This window comes from Gopherus flavomarginatus, chromosome 1, assembly GCF_025201925.1.
Source record: "Gopherus flavomarginatus isolate rGopFla2 chromosome 1, rGopFla2.mat.asm, whole genome shotgun sequence".
Lineage (NCBI taxonomy): Eukaryota > Metazoa > Chordata > Testudines > Testudinidae > Gopherus > Gopherus flavomarginatus.
Window position 1 is genome coordinate 366296941 of NC_066617.1, and position 14867 is coordinate 366311807.

General features: G+C 49.2%; 2 protein-coding genes across 7 annotated transcripts in view; one reads left to right on the plus strand and one right to left on the minus strand.

Annotated features, from left to right (window-relative positions):
- The window catches only part of LOC127044971 (ecto-ADP-ribosyltransferase 5-like), a 74357-nt gene that overhangs the window by 44885 nt on the left and 14605 nt on the right, over positions 1-14867 (plus strand). The gene's annotated exons all lie outside the window — the stretch shown is intronic.
- Positions 1-14867, minus strand: part of LOC127033113 (ecto-ADP-ribosyltransferase 5-like) — a 95726-nt gene that overhangs the window by 31972 nt on the left and 48887 nt on the right. The window lies entirely within an intron of this gene.

Sequence of the window (14867 nt, forward strand, 5' to 3'; positions counted from 1 at the left end):
GTCTTCGGCGGCACTGAAGGACCTGCTGCCAAAGTGCTACCCAAGACCCAGAGCAAGCGAAGGATCCGCCACCAAAGTGCCACTGAAGACCCCGGAGTGCCGCCAGGTGAGTAAAAATTAAAAAGGCACCTCTAGGCAGGGAAGGAATTCTCACTGGGTGTGGGGCCCTCTTAGGCACAGGGTCCAATTCGGGGTAATTGGGGGAATAGGCCTAAAGCCGGCCCTGGGCCTGCAGGTCCACAACAACTTGGGAACAGTGGGAAGATGTATAACCATCTCCTTAAGAGGGACCTTGTAGAGATGTGCAAGGAGAGGGAACTTTGCAGAGGGAAGGGCACCAAAGCACAGCTGATTGCCCAGCTGGAGGAGGAGGCTCTCTCAGAGGAGCTGATCCCTGCCCTGGATGGAAGAAGCCCGGCAGATGCAGCACCAGCACTGATGTCCGTCCTGGTTGGGAATGGTTAGACCACTTCCGAGGGCACTCCAAGGCTCCTCCTACCTATGGCTAGGGGAGGGGCTATAAGGAGCCTGGAAAACCCAGGAGGCACTGTGACCCCCATGGCCAGCAGGGGTCCTCACGGTGGAGCTCTCCATCACTGGAGCTGAGGTGGCTGGAATGGGAGAGGGAGATAAAACTGAAAGAGCTGGAAGATCGGGAGAAACAGTGGCAGCATGAACTGGAGTTGGCAAGGCTGAGGAGCAGAGAGCCCCCTGCTGAGGTGAGTGAGGGAGGAGCCAGGACTGCATGGAGCTTTGATAAGCGCATCCTGTCCCAGTTTAAGGAAGAGGAGGACATAGGTGAATTCCTGATGGCCTTTGAGAATGCCTGCGAGCTGCACAGGGTTGACCCTGCAGACAGGCTCCGGTTTCTCACCCCCTTAATGGACCCCAAAGCTGTGGGGATGTGCAGCCAAATGGAAGGGGTGGCGGCAGGGGACTATGAACTGTTCAAAAAGGCCCTGCTATGCAAGTTTGGGTTGACTCCTGAGGCGTACTGGAAAAAATTCCGTCAGTGTAAAACCCCTGAGGTCACATATCTGGAACTGATCCTCCGAATGGAGGGATATGTCCACAAGTGGGCAGATGGGGCCCAGACTAAGGAGGACATGGTTAAACTGATTGTACTGGAGCACCTGTATGAACATTGCCCATCCTACCTGAGGATATGGTTGGTGGACAAAAAGCCAGAGGACCTGCAGAGTGCAGGGCAGCTGGCCGATGAGTTTGTGAACAGCCGGTCAGGAGGTGGAACAGAGGAGTCCTAAAAGAATAAGCCTACCATGGTGCAGAGAGAGAGTCACCCTGGGACCCCCCAAAGGGGGAACGTGGAGAACCCCCTCTCAAGGGGAACAACCGGCACCAGGACCAACTGACTGGCTCAAGGGGACAAAAGAACATGAATTTTTATTACTGTGGGCAGAGAGGCCACATACGGACCAGTGCCCCAAGCTCAAGGACAGACTGAGCAGACCAAACCCACACAGGGTTAACTGGGTAGGGACCCAGCTGGAGGAGGGACAGGCTTCCAAGGCAAGGGAGGCTGGCAGCTTATCAACTGCTCAGGAGGGAGGAATTTCCCAGACCAGCTCCCCTGGGGGGCTGGATGCTCCGGACTCAAGGTTCTCAGTTTACAGGGTGGGCATGGGGCTGCCCCTGCAGAGTGAGTGCCTTGTTCCCCTGCAGGTGGATGTGAGGAAGGTCAATGGATACTGGGACATGGGTGCTGAGGTCAATGGATACTGACCCTGCCTGAGGTGGTAGCCCCAGATCAGGTGGTGCCCGATACTTCCCTGACCCTGATGTGTGGGTGGGGCCCCATTCAAGGTGCCCATGGTGAGGGTACATCTGAAATGGAGGGGCCAAGGAGGGCCCCAAGGACATGGGAGGTGCACCATCATTTGCCCACTGATGAGTTGATGGGGAGTGACCTAGAGGATTGGCCAGGCAATCCCCAGAACACCCTAGCTGTGACCTGTAGCCTGAGCCAGTGAGGGGCACTATGCCCTGAAATCAGGAAGGATACCTCACCAGAGGCGCAGAACCCTACCCTTGTGGGGAGGGAGTGCCCAGGGACAAGGATCAGAGGGGCTGCGGCTTCAGACCCAGCCAGCGAGAGGGAGCAGGTCCCCATCCCTTCCCCAGGTGCTGAGTTCCAGGCCGAGTTGCAGAAAGATCCCTCCTTGCAAAAGCTAAGGGATCTGGCTGGTCTCAGTGCGGTACAGACCATGGAGAGAGTTTGCCAGGAGGGGTTCCTGTGGGATAAGGGGTTCCTGTACTGAGAATGGGCTCCCCCAGGGAAAGTGGAGTCGTGGGGGATCCGGAGGCAGCTAGTGGTCCCCCAGAAGTATCGCCACAAGCTACTGTACCTGGCCCATGACATTTCTCTCTCAGGACGCCAGGGAATCCGGCGCACCAGGCAGAGGCTGCTACAGAATTTTTACTGGCCTGGAGTCTTTAATACTGTCCAACAGTATTGCCGATCCTGTGACCGCCGCCAGAGGAAGGCCTGGGACAAGAGGAAAGCAGTTTTGAGACCTCTACCCATTATAGAGGAGCCTTTTCAGAAGGTGGCTATGGACATAGTGTGGCCTTTCAGCAAGACGACCCGGTCAGGGAAGAAATACATTCTGGTGGTGGTAGATTTCCCTACCCACTACCCTGAAGCAGTGGCCTTGTCCTCTATTGAAGCAGACACCATGGCACATGCACTGCTGACCATTTTCAGCTGAGTGGGGTTCCCCAAGGAAGACTTGACAGACCAAGGATCCAACTTCATGTCAGCCCTGCTCTGGTGCTTGTAGGATAAATGTGGGGTCTGGCACATCTGGGCCTCAGCATATCACCCCTAGTCCAATGGGCTGGTGGAGAGGTTCAATGGAACTCTAAAGATGATGCTGAAAACCTTTATGAACCAGCACCCGCAGGACTGGGACAAGTACTTACCTCACCTGCTGTTAGCGTACAGGGAAGTACCCCAGGAGTCTCTTGGGTTTTCGCCTTTTGAACTGTTATATGGAAGAAGGATAAGGGGGCCCCTGGATCTGATGAGAGACAAATGGGAGGGGAAGGCCACTCCCAATGGAGAATCAGTGGTGGAGTATGTCTTGACCTTCTGAGAAAGTCTTGCACCTACAACACTGGAGATGAGGTGATGGTTCTCATCCCCGTGAGAAGAAACAAACTACAGGCCGCCTGGGAAGGTCCTTTCAAGATGGACAAGCACCTAAATGAGGTAAACTATGTGGTTGAGCTGTTTAACCGGGCACACCGCCACTGGGTGAACCATGTTAATATGATGCAGCCATATTGTGAAAGGGGGAACGTGGTGTTAGCTGTGTGTGGACATTGGGAGGAGCAGGGAGATGACCCTTTAATAGATCTATTCCCTGAGACAGGAGCTGGCTCCTCCAAGGAAACAATTCCCCTCTCTGATTGGCTAACCCCTGCCCAGAAAGCTGAAATCAGAGTGGTGCTGCATTCGTACCAACAGCTGTTTTCCAACCAGCCTGGACTCACTAATCTGACTGTCCACCGGGTGGAGACAAGATTGCATCCACCTATAAAATGCTCCCCCTTCCGAGTCACAGGAAAAACTGCTCAGGACCTAGAAAGAGAGGTCAGTGACATGCTGGCTTTGGGGGTGATCCAGCCATCCTCCAACCCTTGGGCCTCACCTGTGGTGCTGGTATCCAAAAAGGACGGGTGAATCCAGTTCTGTGTGGACTATAGGAAACTTAATGCCATTACTGTATCTGATGCTTACCCCATGCCTAGGCCTGATGAGCTCCTAGACAAGCTGGGAGGCACTCGGTACCTCATCACCACGGATCTTACAAAGGGCTACTGGCAAGTACCACTGGATGCTGATGCCAGGCTGAAATCTGCCTTTATCACCCGCTGGGGCTGTATGAGTTCCTGACCCTGCCTTTTGGCTGCAAGGGGGCGCCTACTACCTTCCAGCGCCTGGTGGATCAGCTACTGCGGGGGATGGAGAGTTTTGCCATGGTGTACATTGATGACAACTCTGTCTTTAGCCAGACCTGGGAGGACCACGTGTCCCAGGTTAAACAAGTTAAACAAGTCGGTTAAACACCGACTCCAGGAGGCTGGGCTGACAATAAAAGCTGAGAAGTGCAAGGTGAGGATGGCTGAAGTATCTTACCTGGGCCACCGGGTGGGGAGTTGTCATAAACAGATAGTTAAGGGTTAATGTCTCTTTTACCTTGTAAAGGGTTACAAGCAGTAAACCTGGACCACCTGACCAGAGGACCAATCAGAAGACAAGATACTTTCAAATCTCGGTGGAAGGAAGTCTTTGTTGGTGTGTTTTCTTTGTCTGTTGTTCTCTCTGGGTTCTGAAAGGGTAACCAGACATACCTACAGGCTCTCTCTCATTTTCTATTCAAATAGTAAGTAACAGTAGAAGGCGGTTTAGTCTTTTTGATTGTTTTCTTTATTTGCAAATGTGTATTTTGCTGGAAGTATTTTAAATTGTATTTTTGCTGGGGGGAGGCTTCTCTCTAGTGTCTATAAGCTGAAAGTCCTGTAATATTTACCATCTAAATTACAGAGACAACTTTTACTTTTTTTTTCTTTCTTTTTATTAAAAGTTTTTCTCTTTAAGACCTGTTTGATTTTTTCCCCTTGTTGAGGCTCAAGGGAATTGAGTCTGTACTCACCAGGGAATTGGTGGGAGACAGTGAGAGAGAAGGGAGAGGGGGAAAGGTGGAATCCCTTTGTTTTAGAGTCACGGAGCTTGAATCTGTCTATCTGTCCAGAATAGCCCAGGGAGGGAAAGCCTGGGAGGGGGAGAGTAGGGGGGGGAAAAAACTGATTTCTCTGTGTTGTGATTCAAGGAGTTTGAATCACGGTGATCTCCTAGTGTACCCAGGGCGGGAAAGATCTGGGAGGAAGAAAGGAGGGGGAGGGGAAATGGTTTATTCCCCTTTGTTGTGAGACTCAAGGAATATGGGTCTTGGGGTCCCCAGGGAAGATTTTTGGGGGGACCAGAGTGCCTCAAAACACTATATTTTTGGGTGGTGGCAGCTGATCAGATCTAAGCTGGTAATTAAGCTTAGAGGAATTCATGCTGGTACCCCATCTTTTGGACTCTAAGGTTCAGATTGGGGAATTATATCATGACAGGAGTTGCTGCCTAAAGCGAGAGCCAAGGTAGAGGTGATCAGAGACTGGCCCGCTCCCAGATCAAAAAGAGGTCCAGGCCTTTATTGGGATGGCGGGGTATTATCAAAGATTTGTGCCACACTTTAGCTCCATAGCCGCCTCCATCACAGAGTTGTGTAAGAAGAGGAAGCCAGACAAGGTGGTCTGGACCAAGCAGTGCCAGCAGGCTCTCTGGGCACTGAAGGAGGCTCTGGTCAATGGCCCAGTTCTGGTAAACCCAGACTTTGGCAAGCCCTTTATGGTATTCACCAACGCCTCAGACACGGAGCTGGGTGTGGTGATAATGTAGGTTGATTAAAAGGGGGAGAGACATCCCATTGTGTACTTGAGCAAGAAGTTGTTATCCCGGGAACAAAACTACATGGCCATAGAGAAGGAATGCCTGGCTATGGGACCTTAACAGGGGCGGCTCCAGGCACCAGCACGCCAAGCGTGTGCCTAGGGCTGCAAGCCGTGGGGGGCGCTCTGCCGGTCGCCACGAGGGCAGCAGGCAGGTTGCCTTCGGCGGCATGCCTGAGGAGGGTCTGCTGGTCCCGCAGCTTTGGCGGACCTCCCTCAGGCTGCCGCCGAATCTGCGGGACCGGGGACCTCCTGCAGGCAACCTGCCTGCCGTGCTTGGAGAGGCAAAATACCTAGAGCTGCCCCTGGACCTTAAGAAACTACAGCCATATCTCTTTGGGAGACACTTGACTCTGTACACTGACCACTCCCCCCTGACCTGGCTACACCAGACGAAAGGAGCCAATGCCAAGCTCCTGAGGTGGAGCCTGCTCCTGCAGGATTATGATATGGAGGTGGTCCATATGAAGGGGAGTGTCAACATGATAGCTGATGAGTTGTTCCAGAGAGGGGTGCCTGAACTTCCCCAGCTCAAGGGTTAGTGACCCAGCTCAGTTCAGTCTCAAAGGGGGGAGAGATGTGACAGAGTAGGGAGTGGGGAGAATTGACCTGGGAATGTTGTATGGGAGTTTTACTGGTACTGTCTGCATTGGCGGTGGGATATGAGGGATGATACATGAGCATGGAACCTGAGCCAAGGAGAGGGTTGGAGCCAGGTGACACCTTCTGCCCAGGAAACTGGACAAAGGCTGGAGGAGCGGCTGGGGTGTATGGCTGGGTGAGACTGCTGGAGCGGGTTTCAGTTGGAGCTGGCTGAGGAAATGGAGGGAGGCCCAGCACCAGGGTCTGGGCTCCCTACCCACCAAGATGGATTTGAATGAGGGATCCTGTTTTCTGTACCTACAAGCTCTGCTTGGGACTGTGTTCCTGTCATCTAATAAACCGTCTGTTTTACTGGCTGACTGAGAGTCACGGTGAATCGTAGGAAGTGGGGGGAGCAGGGCCCTAACTCCCCCACACTCAATGACATAAGCACAGACGTGGGTACCAGGACTCCTGGGTCCACCACTGCAGCAAACTAACAGAACAGGCTACAGCTGGAGCTCATGCTTCCAGGATGAGCGTGACATGCTACCCAGCTGCGAAGGGCAGTGCTGGCTAACAGTTCCCACAGCCCAGCCCCAGCCATCTCCCTGACCAAACCTCAGACATCAGTGACAAATTTCTGATCAGTAAAATGCTCTTCGGCTCCTGTTGAGCTTCTGGCTTCTGCTCTGCCTCAGCGAGGACCTAGACAATGCCACTGGCTCTCAGTATCCCCGTGACCCCTCAATACCCCAGGCCCGAGTCACCCCGTGCTCCCCAGCTATTGCCCCTGATGTGCTGCAACCTCTCGCTGCTGAGCAGGATGAGGGGGTGGGTCCCTGTGTCCCCTCCCGTGTTTGCAGTGAGCAGAGCATCCGGAGGGGGGCAGCATTACACATGCCTGCTCCCAGGACACAGCTGTGGATTGAGGCCTCCCTTCCCCATTTGTCCTGTCCCATTTCCACAGTGGGGAGATCGGCATTGCCACAAACTGGAGATGCCTCAAGTCCTCCTTGGTCCTAGGCAGACTCTGTAATTGACGTCCTGGCCCAAAATCTCCTCAGGGGGACTAGAAGGAGAACAAAATGCTCCCTGCTTCCCCCACCCATTCCTGCCCCGCAGCTGATTTCCAACCTTTCTGAAGTGGGAATGGTGTTGGCAGCCCAGAGACCTGCCCTGCGGCTGCAGCGCCAGAGAACGCATGGTGCCAGGCAGGCAGGCACATGCTCAGTAGCAGCCACCATCTGCTGCACATGCCCCTCCAGCTGCCTGGGCCTGAGCTGTTTACTTTCAAAACCCAGGGGCTCTGCTATTGGCTGTGTCCTGCTTTCTGCCCAGCCAGGAAAAATACTGGAAGAGCTCGTGCTGCAGGTGTGATGCATCCTCCCCAATCAAACTCTTTGCTTTTGCACCCCTGAACTAAGGTTGTTTGGAAGATACGTTTGCATTCCCAGACCCCTTGTTTCCATTGCAAATCCTGGTTTTTTTGTATTCTCCACCCTAGTAACCTTCTTTGTACTTTGCATTTCCTACATCAGAGTCCCCTCTTTGTTTTACAACTCCTGCTCCAGTAATGCTCCTTATTTTTGCAGGCTCCAACTCCATGGTGCCTTCTTTAGCTGAATTTCCCTGCCCCAATCACCCCTCTCTATGTTGGTGTTCTCCAGTTCCACAGCCCCTGGTTTGTATTTTGCATTCCCCACCCTAATAACCTCTCTATTTCTGCATGACCCATTTTGCTCCCGCCCCAATAAAATTATCTAGGAGCTGTTTGGCACCCCCTCATGTGAATTTAATTAACCCACAGGCTCTTGTAACAGAAAATCAGCAGAGATCCTCCATGTCTTCTAAGAGCTTTGTCTGTAGGCTTCTCCCACTGGATTTCCATCCTGGAAAACCCATATTGATGTTTTATAGTGTGATGCGGTTGTAACACAGACAGACCCTGGTCAGTGGCAGGTGGGATTGAACCTGGGACCTCGGTGCATGAGCCTCTACTGCATGTGCTAAAAGCCAATTGGCTGTTAGCTAATGGTGTACAGCAGACTCATTGAACTCTCTCTAAGTGGTCTCAGTGCCACTAGATGGGACAAAGCACCACAGCTAGTAGGTGTGTGGGTTACACTGTGAGGGGGTGGACTAAACTCTGAGACCCCCTGCTGGAGGCCTTGTAGCCCTGCCACACCAGACACCCCCCCCCCCCCAAGAAAAGGGCAGTAGAGAGGTCTTCCGAGCTGCTTAGAGTGGCTGTGTGTGAAGCAGCCAATCAGGGCCCAGCAGGTCAATATAAGAAGAGCTGCAGGGCCAGATCACAGAGAGGTGAGTTCCTTGCTAGAGCTGAGTGATGCTCTAAGCTGGTTGCTGGGACTCCAAAAGGACAAAGCCCTGAGGTAAGGGTGAAGACTGTGTGGGGGCCATGGGAAGTAGTTCAGGGAATTATAGCAGCAACACAGTTTATTTAAAGGGACTGTCAAGGTTCCTTCCCCACTCTGAACTTTAGGGTACAGATGTGGGGACCTGCATGGACACTTCTAAGCTTAATTACCAGCTTAGATCTGGAATTGCTGCCACCTGCCCCCAAGCACTACCCTTTTTCCCTGAGAGACCTCACCAATTTCCTGGTGAACACAGATCCAAACCCCTTGGATCTTAAAACAGGAGAAATTAACCATTCCCCCTCCTTTCGCCCACCAACTCCTGGTGGATCCAGATCCAACTCCCTTGGATCTTAAAACAAGGAAAAAATCAATCAGATATTTAAAAAGAAGGCTTTTAATTAAAGAAAAGAAAGGTAAAAGAAAACCCTCTGGGAGAGACTAGCATACCAGCTACTCTCACAGACAACAGATTCAAAACACAGAGGATGTTCCCCTGAGCACAAATTTCATTACATAAAAAAATACCCAAATACCCAATTTTGATGATTCCCTTAATGGTATCAAGACAAGTTACAAAGAAAACAAACATAAACCTATTTATCCCTTTCTAAAACTTACTACTCTGATAAGAGGCTGGTTCCTTGATCTTTTTCACTCAGGCTGAAACTCTAAACAAAGGAAAACTTCCCTCCTTCCTTTTGAAACATCTTGTTCCCCCATTGGTTCCTCTGGTCAGGTGTCAGATAGGCTAGGTGAACTTCTTAACCCTTCACAGGTAAAAGAGGCATTAATCCTTAACTATCTGTTTATGACAGGGACATTACAGATGGCTGCTGTCTATAGGGTCCCTGGGCTTGGACCTGGAGTAGAGGGTAAACCTGGTTCTGCCCCCAGCCACTGGTAAAGTGGCCTTGACTTTGAGGCACCCCAGAAGAGGGACTGAACTGTTGTGGCCTAAATGAAGAGCTGGGGCTAGAGAGTCCCTGAGAAGGTGAAGACACTGCCTCCAGGGATGGAGCCTTGGGGCACTGCTCTATTCTGGAGCAGAGACAAACAGAGAGACATCAGAGGGCACTGAGCGAGGCCTCTGTTGGACTTGTACCCTGAAAGGGGTTTGTGTTTCTTTTATCTCACAGACAGCACGTGTATGACTTGGCCAGAGGGCTGCGTCACCGAAGAGCCACCACAGACAGAGGATTCAGGCACATGCACTCGGCCAGGGGAGTGCTCATGAGAGGTGAGTGTGACCCTGTTACAGATGCACTTAGGCAGATCCAGGAGCCACCAGGGCCCCTCTCTTTTGATAGCTATCTCTCATCTGCAACTGCCCCAGAATTGTCTGGTTCCAAGGTTTCATCTGTCTCCCAATCACAAGCAGTGGAGTAGCCCCTCCCAGCTGAGCTCTGAACCCCAGGGCAGGTTTCACTGCCTCTCTTCATTCCCTGGCCATTTATGTATCTTACCAAGAAGCTAATCTTTCTGAGTGGTTTGATGGCTCTGATCAGTTCTGTCTCAGACCTGTCTATAGGTGATGTGAATTTAATCAATCATTGACTAATTGATTGGTCAGGTGTGTGGGCTTCATAGTGGCTGGAGCTTGCTATGAATTATCTCTGAAAGATGCTTATATAGCAGTACTAAGAATATAGGTAACAAGCAAGGGGAATTGGAAATGCTCATTGAAAAGATGTGTGATGTGAACGGAATTACTGAAACCTGATGGGATGAGTTGCATGCCTGGAATGTTAAAATCACTGGTTATAACCTGTTCAGGAAGATCAGAGTAGGTAAAAGAGATGGTGGAGAGTGAGTGCCACTCTACATTATTGATACCTCAGGAACGTCAATGCACATGGATCAATGTGCTAATTAACAAGCACCAGGAGATGGTATTGCTGGGGCTCTGTTACAGAGCACTGGTTCAAACCAGAGAACAACTGTGTGTAAAATGCAAACGTAAAATCTGTGGTGGTATGGCTCTTGGGCGACACATGCTGGAGGTCTCATGAAGCCAGTAGTAAAACGTCGTTACAGTTTCTAAAAAGTATAGATTTTCTAAACACGCAAGTATTGCACCAAATACCTTGTAATGCTGTTTTGGACTTTATTATGATAGATACAGATTAATTCATCACTGGTCTGGAAGTTGGTGTTTGCTTAAGGAACAGGGAACATGATCTGTTTGCATTCAATATGGGCAAATAAAAAGGACTAATTTCCCAAAGCTGAGGAAAGTGAGTGAAATTAATTGGAAGGGGAAAATGTAGACAGAAAAATCTGACTGGAAAATCGGGAGCTCTTTAAAAAGTTTACTAGATGGCTAAAAAGCCACAATGAAGAAAGAGGAGAACTTGGGCTAAAAACCTATCCTGGTTCAGTGAGGAAGTGAAGGCAGTATTTAGAAATAAAACAATACATACAAAATAGCAAAAGTGTGCATGTGGGGGAAGCAATCAATATAAATTAAGTTATGAAGAGTAAAAAATAGATAAGGGAAGCTAAAGACGTCAAGGAAAGCTCTGTTTGGCAGAGCTAAGGATAATAAGCTTTTTAAATATATTAGGAACAAAAGAAATGCTAACACTGATATAGGCCTTAATTAGATTAAGACAATAAAATTGTTAATGATGCAGAAAAGGCAGAAGCAGTCAATGAACATTTCTGATTAAAAAAGAAGCAAGATGGTGTACTTGTATCACAGGGTAACGAAGTACTTTAAAGTCCATTAAAAACTTCCTTAGTTACTAAACATCTGCTAGGGATACAAACTTTTAAATCAGCAGGCCTGGATAACTTGTATCCAAGAGTCCCAGAAGTGTTAGCGGAGGAGATCTCTGGCCCACTGATATTAGATTTTAATGAATCTTGGAATACCAGGGAAATTTCAGAATATTGGAAGAATGCTAATGTTGTGCTAATATTCTAAAAGGGTATGTGGGATGACCTGGGTAACTATAGGCTGGTTAGTCTGACATCAGTCCCAGCAAATAACAGAAAAGCTGATATGAGGTTCAGATGATAAAGAATTAAAGGCTGGGTATTCTTGCCATTCAACCTGGTTTTATGGAAAATAGGTCTTGGTAAAGGGACCTGATTTCATTTTTGGGTGAGATTATAAATTTTGCTGCTCATGGTAACTGGTTTGGCATAATAGTTAGATGTCTAAGGCAAGTGACCTAGTCGCGCCCAACATTCTGATGAAAAATCAGCACTAGACATAATGTCCATATTTAATGGCATCAAAACGTGTTAGCTGATATATCAAAAAAAAATTGTAAATGGGGAATCATCATCCAGTGGGGGTATTTGAAGTGGGGTCCTGTAGAGCAAAGTAGCATTCAATATCTTTATCAAGGAGTTGGAAGAAAATATAAAATCAATCCCGGTAAAATTTGCAGATGATACAAAAATTGGTGGAGTGGTAAATAATGATAGACAGGGACAGGTTAGTTACGCAGGTCAGAGTGATCTAGGTACTTGGTAAAGAGGGCTAATTTAAATAATGCATTTTAATACATCTAAAACAACACAGAGCAAACTGTGTAGCTCACACTTACAAGATGATCGACTGGAATATGGAATAGGAGCAGGAAGCTGAATTGGTGAAACAATTACTGATGCAATTGTGACATTCTATACCTTGGGGGAGCATTCTGTAACCCCCATATTCCTCATTTTTTAAATAATCGTGATCGTGCTTTACAGGGCCTGCCCCATATGTATCAGGGACAAGGTTGTGATTTGCTGAAAGTCATTTCTCTATCCATAGATGTGTATCATTAATGCATATGAAGGTATGAGAATTGTGTAGTATGGTGGTCACTAAAACATGCTGTAAGTTGGGGAATCAGCCAGATATCACCACCCCAGAGGCAACAGCAAGGAAAGTAACCAACACTCAGGTTGTCTGACATCCCACCTATCAAGAGCCATTGTCCAGCAAGGAAACTACAATGCAGTGACTCATCTGCATGAGGCCACACCAGAGGAATTGCTCGTCCTTCCCTGGAGAGTCAGCAGTGCCCCCAGACATGCCTGGACTTGTATGTTCCCCAAGCACATGGTAGTGAGGGTATAAACAGAACAGAGCAGGCCCATGCTTCCCCTTTCTCCTGCCCCCACCTATGCTGCAAGCAACCAAGACACTCAGAAGAAAACTGAAGACGCCAACAGAGGAGACTGGCTCAGTTTTAAGGGACAAACCTGTATATTAAGCATAGGCGCTGACTCTGTGGCTGCTCCAGGACTGGAGCACCCACAGGAAAAAATTGGTGGATGCTGAGCACCCGCCATCAGCCCTCCATTGGCTCCTGCCAGCAGGCCCCGCTGATCAGCACCTCCTCCCTCCCTCCCTGTGCCTACCATGATCAGCTGTTTCATGGCATTTGGGAGGTTCTGAAGGGGGAGGAGTGGAGATATGGTGTGCTGTGGAGGGGGTGGTGGAATTGGGCAGGAAGGGGTGGAGTGGGGGCAGGAAGAGGTGGAGTGGGGCCTTAGGGATAGGGGTGGAGTGGGGGCAGGGCCTGGAGCAGAGCCAGGTGTCAAGCACCCTTCCCCATCTCCTGGCACTTTTGAAAGTCTGTGCCTATGATATTAAGGATGGCAATATCCAGTGGGGTGAGAAAATGCTTAGTTGTTGCCCAGTCTAATTAGGTTGAGAATTTATACTGTGTGCCCTTTTTTCTTTTGATAACTAACTCTGACTTTTTGCCTAACACTTATAGTCACTTAAAATCTGTCTTTTTATTGTTAATACATTTGTTTTAGCTGTTTATCTTTACCAGTGAGTTTGCCTGAAGTGTGCGGCAAATGTGCTGAGGTTTGCAAAGGCTGGTGTCTGTCCACTCACCATTGAAGAAGTGGTGAACCAATTAATAAATCTGCACTGCTTGTCTTGAGCAGGGCAAGACAGTATATTCCTGGGTACAGTGCTGAGAGCTGGGGGGATTCAGGAGTGACTCTGAGAGCATTCATGCAATCTAGCTGGGTGTGGGGCTCCAGAGGCTGTTGTGCTGAATGATCACAGCACCTGGTCACTAGCAAGGCATTGTGAGAGACAACCCAGGCTGGAGAGAGTTAAGGTGGCACAGCGGTCCCACAGGCCCAGGCCACACCCTGGGGATCTCATTACAATTGTGTCCAGTTCTGGTGTCCTCCTGATGGCCCAGTCTGACTATTCATAATAGCCATACACACACCCTGCCCCTTGCTGGAATACATCAGCTGCCATGGTAGTGGTCAAGCCTACCTATGCTGTTACTGATTAGCCCCCATGCCATCCCAGGACAGTCAGTGGGCAGGCAAGTAAGTAAACTAGCCCAGAATTGGACCTTTGGTTTCACCAGTTAAAAATATCATTGTCTGAGCACATTCAATATGAAACTGACTGACTGAGAGATATAGACATGGGATGCCACAAACTGCGCTGTTACAGATTCACCTGGCTAAGACATAGATTAAACCCATCTATTGCATTAATTAAAATATTTTGACTTTGTTCATCTCTGCAAAGTCTTTTTACTGAAGTCATCAAAAGTTAGTACAAAAGTGCTAGCATGAGAGGAATACAAGTAATTATTTATATCATAGAATCCTAGAATATCAGGGTTGGCAGGGACCTCAGGAGGTCATCTAGTCCAACCCCCTCCTCAAAGCAGACCAATTCCCAACTAAATCATCCCAGCCAGGGCTTTGTCAAGCCTGACCTTAAAAACCTCTAAGGAAGGAGATTCCACCACCTCCCTAGGTAACCCATTCCAGTGCTTCACCACCTTCTTAGTGAAAAAGTTTTTCCTAATATCCAACCTAAACCTCCCCCACTGCAACTTGAGACCATTACTCCTTGTTCTGTCATCTGCTACCACTGAACAGTCTAGATCCATCCTCTTTGGAACTCCCTTTCAGGTAGTTGAAAGCAGTTATCAAATCCTAGGCACCAACTTTTAGCTCTGGCACTTTAAGGCCACGTCCAGACTAGGTATTAAAATCGATTTTAGATACGCAACTTCAGCTACGGGAATAACGTAGCTGAAGTCGAATTTCTAAAATCGAGGTACTCACCCGTCCAGACAGCGTGGCATCGATGTCCGCAGCTCTCCGTGTCGATTCCGGAACTCTGTTCAGGTTGATGGAGTTCCGGAATCGATGTAAGCGCGCTCGGGGATCGATACATCGCGTCCAGACTAGACGCGATATATCGATCCCCGAGCAATCGATTTTAACCCGCCGATGCCGCGGGTTAGTCTGGACGTGTGCTAAGACATATTGCACCTGTAATAGAACTATGAGCTTCCATTTTGATCTACTCATCGATAATGTATAATCAAAGCTTGCCCAAGCAGGTACCTGCAACACTCCCTCCATGTTGCTGGTTTCCCTTTG